Below are 11355 nucleotides of genomic sequence, written 5' to 3' on the forward strand. Positions count from 1 at the left end.
TTCACTGAGCTCTAGCATGCCTCTTCCAAATCACAGAGAACTCACCAGTCAGATGCAGTCCTGAGTGGCTAACAGATTCATTTTCCATTATATATTGGAGCTTCAAGAGCCATGTGAAAGGGTTTTCCTGTAAAGTACACGATGAACAGAAATCACATGCTTATTTCTCTTCAGGTACTTTTCCAGCTGTGTGTATGTGTAAAAATAGGTTGTGTACTTAAATTATGCATAAAAGTCATCCATAAAGAGCCTTTTTATTTAATTAAGAAAGATCCTTCATACAACAAGTGCATCTCTCTCTTTTGCATATATCTTTTGTAATCCGTGGCTTGGATATTATCCTCTACCTAATTTTACTGGATGTCTCTTGGGTTAAATATCTCTTTTCTTTCCTTGTCTTGCTCTGTGTTTTATCTTTTTTATGAAATAAGTTTTCTCTCCTAGGCCCAGCGTGTAGCTACCTGCAGGTTGGTTGTAACTGAGAGTGTCTGGCTTCTATTTCCTATGTTTCCTTGGTACAGAAAACATATTCGGTGCTTTGTCATACGCTAAGCAGCCAGCCTGGTGAAAAACATACAGTCACCAAACTGGTACTTAAAAACGGGAAAATCAATGTTGCAGCTAATTATCTGTACTATCTTTTAAGTCTGTCTGATATTCTCTTAGATTTTGGTCTGATTTCTCTTCCATCAAGCATGTATGCACCCTGAGAAACAAAAAATAGGGAGAGATACTGCATTCTTTTCCACCATGAAAATATAACCTCATTACTGCAAAATAGTATTGAAAATAGCATCACTTTTCCACCTGTGCTGATAAAAGAACACTCAGTTACATTAGATAAAATTTGAATGTCGTGAAAGGTCTGAAGTCTAATGCCTCAGAAAGGCATTTTACAAAGGGCAGGCTAGTCCATAAGACGTATCTTTTGCCTGCCTTTACACACACTGCTGGATGGTGGTGGAAACAAGATAATGGTGTAGAGGGAACGTTGTTGTGGTATCCTAATGGCAATTCCTATCAAATCAGACTTAGATGTAAGAACTTAAACTGCTCTTCATGTACTGAAGTCAGCAGCAAAGTTTCCAGTGGGATCGGGGGCAAACCAGCTGAGTTGTCTATGGCGATTCTTAGGGGAAAAAACAGAGCTCACACTCCAGCGTTGCCCCATGAAACTAAATATAGGGGAAAATGAAGTCTGCCTTTCTTGTTTGTACCATTGCAGAGTTGTGAAATCCTTGGAGGACAAAAGGATAGATCTAAGAGTGAAAGCGCATGATATTTTCTGAGCAAAGGATGTCAGTTTTATAAATCTAAATATAGAGGGTGGACAGACTGCACAACAGTTGGAAACTCCTGAACTCAGTGTGAGAGAATAGTGATTCCTGTGAGTGCAAAATCGGTGTTTATGTAATATCAAAAGAGTCCTGACCCTTGCCGTAAAGAAAGAAAGGAACCAGCCTTTTCTGAAGGTCTTGTTATTCACTGACTTAACATAGGCAGAAGGATATGCCCTGACTTTCTAGACTAGATTTCCTAAATAAAAGGTATATCTAGAAAACGAGATGGTGAGATTATGCTGCGTTTCCTGAGGCTCAGCATTCAAAGGATTAGCGTCAGAAACTGAATGCAAAGAAACACCTGTCCACTCAGAAACTGTATTTAATACAGAAAGCCAGACTATGTTCCAGAGCATTTTAGGCTTTTTCTCTGACTTTTCTTCCCATTCATTTGCTCATACCAGGATGCAAGCAGCAAATAGCTCTTATTCTCCTCCTCTTCTTACTTAGGGCTAGAATCAGTCTGCGCAAAGTTTTCTTCCTTTCTGTTGCCTCCCTCAACTCTGTGGATGTTTTTGGTGTCACACTGAATGTTATAGCAAACTTTAGGTAGGTTGCTTGATCGAGTTTTATGGGGAGGCCCTGGCCTTGGCCTTGTGATTGCAAAGTTTGCATAGCTGCCAGTGTAGAAGGCAAAGGTACTGTGACTTTACACCATTTCTTACTCAGGGAAAGCTGCATGGATGGCCATAAAATCGGAAATGATGAGTGTAAGAATTTTCCTGTTAGTCTGTGGGGAGGGCGGTTACTTCACACTCTGTCGTGGTCCTGCCTTGCATGCTGCCAACAGCTATTTTTCCTCATTGACAAGACAGAGAAACCAGGACTGCTCCAACCCTTCCTGCTGTCCCCATTCATTTGTTCATACCGGAGGGAATCAGGCAACAAGCTCTTGTTCTTCCCATTAAATTCAGAATTTTTCTGCCTGTGGCTGAGTGGGGCGATGGTGCATTGAACATACCCCACTGCACCGAGCCGTTGCAGTCAGGGAGGGCTGTCAAATCATACGCCTTTGAAATAAAAATTTCATTCCCTCTCTACTGCTAGGGTTTTTTCCAAAGTCAACAGCATGGATTGCTAGTGGGTTTGATGTGATTTGCTAGTTAAGGAACAGTTAAAGAGAATTATTTACCTAGAGGGAAGCTCACTTAAAAATCCTTCCAAACAAAAAAGCTGTGTCTATTCTCTACCTGTTTTGCTTCATTATTATTGTTTTGGCCATAAAATGCAAAAATAATGATGAAGAGCTAAAGGGGAAATGTTGAGATGGTGAAGAAAATAATTTCATGGCCCTCATGAGTCACAGCGCTCTTCTGCTTACTGTCTTCTCCACGTTTCTTATTAGCATAGACATTATGGACACTCACACAGGAACATTTCCTCTCACTGGCTTGTGCTGAGCTGTAGGTTCGGGTGCTCACAATCACTCATCTAGTCACCTCCTGCGCCTTCATACAAGTGACTCCTCAGGACGCTGTTGAAATGGTTGGGTTTTTGGCCCTTTCCAAAAATAAGGACTTGTGAACATCCATGAGTTTTTAAATGCATCATTTCAGACCTCTGAATCACTGAGACTTGCTACCAGGGGAAAACAATAGCCCCAATCAGCTACAATTAAATTTATGACTAGAAAGCTATAAACCCACAGCATGTAGAAATGGGATTATAATACCGTGAAAACTCCAAACCAAATGTGGAGGGTGAGGACAACAGCTGCCTTTGAATGGCTCCTTGTCAAGTTGCATAAGCTGTTGTCTGTGGTTCAGGGCACTGAACAGCAAAGCTGCCCTGTCCTGCTCTTAGCGACACAGATCTGGAGCCTCCTCCCCAGCCCGCTGTGTAGCAGAGCAAAGAGGGGACACTCACATGTCCCAGGAAGCGTTCAGATCTTCCAGCCCTCTTTAATTCCTGGTAAATCCAACCGGTAATGGCACTGCCAGCTGTGAGCTGGATGTATGTTTCAGCCACTGTTTAACATGGTGGCAGTGCCTGGCATGGTTGCAGAATGTGATTTGCCCTAATTAAGGCAAACGTGAAATCACATCTCCAAAGGAAGGTTCTCTTGTGCTAGCTCCGTGAGTTGGTAAAATCAGCCACAACCCAATATGTCAGTTTTAATGAGATTGTTGACATTTGCAAATGGGCAAAATATGATAAAATAGCTCTCTTGGCTACAGAAACTGCTATGATTTATCCCACAGAAGCTCAATAGGCCCTAAGGCCATGGCAGACCTTTTGAATTTCTACTACACACTACTGTTCTTCAGCTTCATCAGCCAATTGCAGGTAAAGGCAGGGAAATGTCATCCTTACTAATTTTCAGTTTATATGTGTGTATGTTTTTCTCAGGAGGAATACATTATGGTGCACTGACTATAGAGCACAGAGCCAGGATATATAATCATCTTTGGGCTTCTTATCCCATTTCATAGATCACCAAAAAAGCATGCTTACACATTAATTATTCGTTTTATTTTCCTAATGCTTTTTCATCTCCTCCCAGCCTTAGTGTGACTGTCTACTTTGTTCCTAACTCTTTTAATAACCAACTACCTTCTTTGTGCGCTGGTGCAAACAGAGAGTCTTTGGGTCATTTCCAGCATCATAATTCTGTAGGGGTGGATTTTTTCTGTTCTGGTGTTCTGTACGCCTTCTCAAAATCCATGTCAGATGTGCCCTGAAATGGAACCTCCACAATTTCCCAAGTGCACAGAATGTTAAGTAGGGGTATTTGTCTGTAAGCACACTTTATAAATACATTACTGTGCATGGAAAAGTGTTTTTTTCAGTGATTGCATGCTTTTCATATATTGTATGACATTCCATTTAGGGGACCTGAGGACCCAGTGTGCTAATACCTGTTAGTATGTACTACTAAACTCGAGAATATGAAATCAGTTAAGAAGACTGAAGCTTTTAATACAGTTTATGTAAGTGTGGGGTTACTGAAATACATATGATTTAGTAGAATGTGAAATTACTGCCTGATTGAATGGCATATCTGATGGTAGTTTTTGAATAAATTTTAAGAAATCTGGAAAGCCACCTATGAAGTGAGGTTAAGGATAGGTGAATTGATTTGACAAAATCGGATGTAAGAACAGACTTAGGCAAAAGTTTTCAGCTGCATAGTTTATTAGCTGAAAAATCAATTTCTGGGTTAACCTAAACAAACTCCCAGTGCGAAGTAAGTTCAGAAGAAAATTTGCTTTCGGAAAATTGAGGATCTTATCATAACACTGTTTTTTATATTCCATGCTGCATTTTCAGAGTGTGAAACCTTTTGGCTTTCACTTTTCAAATCCTCATTTTAGATTCTGATAATCAAAAATAAAATCTGGAAAAAAAACCCGCAATACCAACACAAAAGCACTATTTTAAATCCCAAATAATATTTTCAATTTTTTTTTTAATTCTAGTGAGAAGTTGAGGGAGAAAATACAATTCAGAACACCTTATCTAAGTTAGGTTTTGTTTGTTGCTCTTTGGTTTATCATTTTGGTCACTAACCCCAATCAGTCGATTATTTGTGCCATTTCATCTTTCCCTGTCCCACACTGAAAAATGACTTAAAGGTTTTGAAACTTCCATTAATTATTCCTGCAGTTTTGGACTTTGGCCTTCACACAGAAGTGTAAAATAGCAGAGGGAAAGCAGACTTGTTTGCTTCGATGTCTTGGAGGATGAATCTGAGACACTCATGAGATGACCTGTTTTACTAGGCATAAAAAAATCTTGTCAAAGTTTGCTGGAAAAAATTGCAAGACATTGAGACATAGGAGTTCAGAGAAATATTCAGACTACTTCATCCAGCTATAACTGATTCCTGAGCTTCCAACCTTTTGATAATCTTCCAACCCTCTAAGAAATTGTTTTATTTAAGCAAAAAACCTACCTGTAGAGAAGAAAATAAAGTGTTAGCATCTGTTTGTTTTGCTAGGACTTCAAATTATTTCTTTCATGTGTTTTATCTCATTCCCAGTGAAAAGAAATGCTGTTCTGGAAAATTGTTCAAACCATGTTGATTCTGAAGTGGTATAAAATTCACTATAACAGCAAGTCTGTTTCCTTCTTCTTCTCATGTTTTTGTCCTACTAAATGCACTGTTTTGGCTACCTTAAGAAAGAGGGGGAAAAAAACCCTGCGATAACAGGAATTCATCGTACAATTTCTTTGTCAATCTAGTTAGAAATTAACTGTCAGCTTAAAAAACAAAAACAAACATACATTCATGCTAGTACACAATGATATAAAAACTAGAAGAGCTTATGTGAGAACTTGCTGTTTATCCTTCTGGCTGTGAAGCTGTAGAAGTGAAAAGCTTTTTGACGTTTCATGGCAGTGACTGTGTCTACATAGTCCTGTAAAAACATCCCCAGCAGCAAGTTCAAGCCTGAATGCCCCAAGTGTCTGCCCACTGTGACATCCTGGGGGCTGCCATGGAAGCACATCACCAGGTATGCTGGGAGTCCACGGAGGGTATTTTAAGTGCCCGTTGTCCTTCTTGTGCTGCCTGTGGGAGCTGGTATGAACAGTTTGCATCTCCCCCCAGGCGATTGCTCAGCGATCCAGACCTGTCCAGCAGATATCCGTGTGTGATCCCAGGATGGCACTGGGCATCCCAGTGTGCCTTTTTGCATGGAGACATCTGTGTGCTTTATATCATCTTGGGGCTGTTCACCCTCTTTACATGGCCTCTACCCACAGCAGTGTCTGCTGCCACCTCAGCCTTGCCTTCCTTCCCTCTCATGCTAATAAGCAAACTCGAATCCAGACAGTCTTACCCTGCTTTTGGAAAGTAGCCACAGAAAAGTTGAACAGCTACGGTATTCATTCACACACACCGTTCCCTCTTTGTCCAAATGGACCCTGCCAGTCAGCTGGCAAACTTACAGCTTGGTCGCCTTCCTCATAAACATGGTTTAAGGAGAAGCTCCATCTGCCTGGCTGGGGTTGAAATTAAGGGCTGAGCTCAAAAGATTGTGTCATGGCTATAGGTGCTGTCACGGGGCAGGGAAACAGCCAGTTGTTAGAAGCCTAGTTTCTATCACAACTTTTGTTGTTGTTTTTTTCGTTCAATTAAATATCGATCAGTTTTAAAAGTACTTATATCTATTGACCATTTTAGTCAGTGCTTCTTAGGCATTTTGTCTTTGGGAATCTGATCTGAGCAAAGTTAGGTGGTCATCATGTTCTGGGCCTGATTTTCCAAACTGACTTGACTTGCAATAAGCACTTAGGCACCAAGCTAGGAGGCTCAATTTTCAAAAGAGTTCACGGTGTCGGCTTGTGTAGGTACTTCTTAAAATTTCCCCAGAAATGCCACAGGAAGGTGTTAAATGCCAGCTGGGTCTGAAAACAAACACACAAACAAAAAATATGTTATTTATCTCAGTAGGAGAAGGATCATCTGAAAAAACATCCCATATGTGCAGGTGCCTGGAAACGGGACTGCAAATTCTCTTGGACTGCTTGTCCAATGTACTCAATGAAAACAGTTCTTACTATCACTAACAGAGAATTTCAAGAATCTTATGTATTCTGGTAGCATGAGATTTTTATATACTTTTGTTGCCAAGGTTTTCTGTATTTTATTTTATAGAATTTAAATCAAACTTGTTTTGCAGTCCAAAAATGTTTAGGTCAGTGCATTTTCACTTTTAGTTTCACAGGAGAGTTGTATATCTGGCTGGCTTTGTTTGACTGGGTTTTTGATTTCCTTGAGGCTACAGTGGTTTGTGATAACATAGGTTTTACTAGTAGATACTTCAAAGCACAGTTGGCATATATGCTATTTTTCGGGCTTTGTTATGCTAGTATAAAGCTACCATGTTCATAGAGAAGTCAGTGCCTGTTGATACTGATGGGCAACAATTAAAACTGTCTTGTAGCAAAGTCACCCTCTTCTTCCTCTAGTCTTTTTATTTTGTCTTCAAAGTCCCCTTTTCTCTCTGAACATTCTGCTGGGGCTGAATTGTAGCTGGTGCTCAGGGAGCACAAAAATAGTGATGTTGGCGTACACGGTAGCACAGATCTCTCACTTTTCACCAGGAGGGCAAGGCCTGGGCATAGCTATCCAATAGGCAGGAGTGTGACTTGGGTCACATGCCAGAGGGGAGCTGGCACCAGGCTATAGGATGGGGAAAGAACTGTGCAAGTGCTGATGTTGGCTGGAAATGATGGCCCGCTTCTTTCCCAGCACGGTGCACCACTGTCCACAGTAATTGTGGAGCATCTACTGAGAGAATCGGCTTGATCACAGATTTTCTTGATGGACTCAATTCTTCCACTGCTCGTGCACCAGTGCATGGGCATGATGCCAACCCTGAAATGGAAGTGAACACAGGGGCACCTCAACTCTTTACTTACAGCTGGGAAAAGTTACGGTTTTGTATTGAGGAAATGTATTGTTCCTACAAAGTGATGGCATTAAAAAAAGAGTCTCCATCAAGCCACTAAAATGTCTTGCATGCAGGTGGGAAGGAGTGAGAACTGGAGGAAGAGGAAACAGATGATGCCGAAAATTGCATCAGGAGACTGCAAGACTGGAACTGAGTACCATTTCAGTCCCTTTTTCATAATATGAAGAGAGAAATTTGAAACTTCCCACTTTTTAACTTTTTTTTTGTCTTCCTAGTTCTCCCTCTACCACAGATCAGTTCTTCTCACATGCCAAATTAGACAAATTAGATTTTTCGGTTTCATAGTAGGCGCCGGCACACAGGAATCCTGCCCTCAGTTCTTGTAGCTGGGATTAAGAACCATTATTTCAGGAAACTTTCTGTAGGGACAACCTCGCAGAAACTCTCTAAGAAGTCAGGTACTCGAGAGAGAATTATTAAGCAGTGAGAACAGCGCAGCAGGCAAGCATTTCCAAAAGGAGTCAGAACTGTAGTGAAACATTTGCCTCAAGCTAAAATAAGCCAGGTAGGCTAGAAATAAAGCAATCTCAGGGTGCCGACACATGCGGAAAAGATGCAGCATTGCCATTTTATCATAAAATTCTCCACATCTCATTATCTAATGTAGAAAGGCATCAGCTGCTCAGCACTACCATTCTTTACTTTTTTATAGTGGATGAGCACCACATCCTGGCTTAGTGCTCCAGGGTATTATCCAGATATATACACATATAAATTCATGCAGAGTGAATACATACTGGATATATCATGCATACTATTCATATGGAGGCTGATTCTGCAGTGAATGAACCTGTATTTCGATCTGAGACTTTACTTTAGTCCATTAGATATACGTTTAGGCAGTACACGTCTGCTTAGTGGCAAGTGCCTCCCATTCACAACGTCCAGGCTCTGTCTGCGTGTGCTGCATCTGTGCCTTATACCTGTAGAAGAGCTGTTTGTCCAGACCTCTGGGTGTTGGATAGTCCAGCTGGACTTACTGCTGCAACAGGCAATCTGCATGTCTGGAAATCCCAGAGGAGTAGTTAAATCCTTATCTCTTCCTGAACAAAATGTCTGAGGGCTATGTCAAGAAAACATAGACCCATGGTGACTTTGTTCTGGGAGAAATAGGTTCATCATGTAATATACCCATCTTCTGTACGTTCATGCATCTTTTTTACTTCAGAAGGATCCGCCTTTTTTTTCTTTCTTTTTCTAATGCTATTGTCTTAATTTTCTCCCATACTTACTTTTAACTAAAACGATTGCTATAGGAATTTTGGCCAGTGTCTCCAGCAGGGCAGCGCAAGGGGAACATGCTGAGCTTCGGCTGAAGTTAATATGAGAGCTTTCAGTAACAGTGGAGATCCTGGCATGCCTCTGCAGCTCCACTTAGGGGTGTGTGACACACTGAGCTCGATGGTGGCTTTTAAGCCAGAGCCCTTGTGCTTAGCTCCTGGCACACCGTGGGAGTGCAATGTTGTTCTCTCCATTAGAAGTGCTCTCTTGCTCCTGCATCTTGGGCTTGCTGTGTGGATGGTGGAAAGGGAAGACAGCCCTGTCACCTGTCCAGACCTCTTCAAGTATCCTACTGCCCCACATGAAAGCAAGACTTAAGGAACAGTTTCTGCATAACACAAAATACAGGGATTGCTCTTGTTAGCTGTCCCCTTGAATGGGCTGCTTGCAGGGAGGAAACATCTGCAGCTCTGAGATGTCAGAAGGGCAGCTGAGGTTGTATTTCTCCTCTGCAGTGCAGAGGCACAACAGTACTTAAACATATATTTTTCTGGACTGTCTTTACAATATCATCGCCATTTAGCCCTAGGGAGAGAGACTTATATCATTCCACTGCAATAAGGACATTCTTTCTTTCTGGCAGATGAAAACAATTGCCTCTTTTAATTGTGCAGTGAAGGAGGAAGATGTATGGCTTGCATATGTATAAACACTTACTTTTACTGTCTTTAACGCTGACCATATGCAAGTAGACTCAAACATTTGAGAACAATTGAACTTATTCCGGTCATACTCTAAATGAATGAGAATGTAGTCGTCTCTAAGATTCCCATTCTTAACTGTTACAACAGTACTTGAAACGACTCATAGTTTAGTGAAATGTTATGTGCTGGCTGCTCTATGTTGATATTACCATGGCACATTTTCCAGTAGCAAAGTAAATAATTCGCACATGGGAAGAGGTTATTTTGTTAATAAATGGCATACAGTGCCAGTTAGTCCAATATAAACTTATTGCATCTCTCTATCTAGACAGCATATATACTCCACAGGGCCGTGGCCTCATAAATTCTAATAATCCAAAGAGGGTAAGTAAGGGTTATGAGTAATTGGAAACCCTGGTTGATGTAGGAAGAGGTGATTCACTGGCCATGCTTCTTCCTTAAAGTCACCACTAATCCAATGATCCGGAGTAGCTATAGGGGTTGCTCTACCTCTGGACACGCTGCCAGGTTAATAATATTTAACACAAAGGTCCTGATGACCAACGGGCATACATAGTCTCATATCTCTTGCCATGAAAGTGGAGTTTCCTATCTATTCTAGTGAGGATAATTGTGTTATGCCAGCCTCAAGCTTTCCTTCCGGTCAAATTGAATTTGACGCAATACAACTGCCTAAGTAAATTGGAGCAGGTCTATTCATGCCATGTGGGGAAGGGCAGTTTAATTCAGCTGAGGATGATGAGCACAGTGTCCTTAGTGGAAATGCCCCAACACACCCTGTAGTAGCGGTGGATGCTGCCCTGCAGCTCATCCCCAGCCCTGCTCCAACCTCTTGGAGATGGGATCAGGTTGTGGCTTTTTGTAGAGGTGCTGGTGTCCAAGGAGGAAGAGCTGAAGACTTGAAGTTGGCCCTCACTGATGGGCCACCAGACCCGTTCACTCTGCGAGTGCAAGGGAGGAAACCTGATCATCAGGAGGAGGGTCACGGGCCCTTTTGAATCTGCTCAGCACGATGCGGGCAGCATTAACAGAGGCATTGCAGAACCTGAACTTCGTAACAGAAGGAACAAAAACCTTAACAAACTTGTGGAGCATCCAGAGCCAGACACACACATTTTGAGCTGACATTTGCCCAGATGCGGGGTATGAGGAGGGGGATATGTGTAATGGGGTGGCAGCGGGGTTCAAAAGAAATATGTAAAGTGATCAATTTCATTTTTCTTGAAGAGGATTCATCTTCCCAGAATCTGTGGTGCTCCTTTTTAGGCTGTTTCCTTTTCTTTCCATCACTCGTGCAGACATCAGGTGAAATCATAGTTGCCAGGAGCTTGAAAGTAAAACTTCCCTTACCTTAAAAAATACTGTTTCTCAGTCCTCTTTGCCATGCTTTGAATCACTGTGACAAGCAAAAAAGCTAACCTTAACTCTCCTCCTTCTAATTAGGCAACAGCATTAAAACTCCTTATTAATGCCACCCCTCCCGGGTGGTTGTAGATATATATACTTTCATGGAGTAATTGCTTTCTGGCCCTCATTTTAATTGGAGTCGGTAGGGGGTCTTTGGAATCCCATTGCCTTTATCTCCTACAGGCTTATTGTGCCTGTGACACACATTTAGAAACGGGGGACTACTTTCTAGAGCTGCAT

The sequence above is a fragment of the Struthio camelus genome, chromosome 2, assembly GCF_040807025.1.
Source record: "Struthio camelus isolate bStrCam1 chromosome 2, bStrCam1.hap1, whole genome shotgun sequence".
In the NCBI taxonomy this organism is placed as follows: domain Eukaryota; kingdom Metazoa; phylum Chordata; class Aves; order Struthioniformes; family Struthionidae; genus Struthio; species Struthio camelus.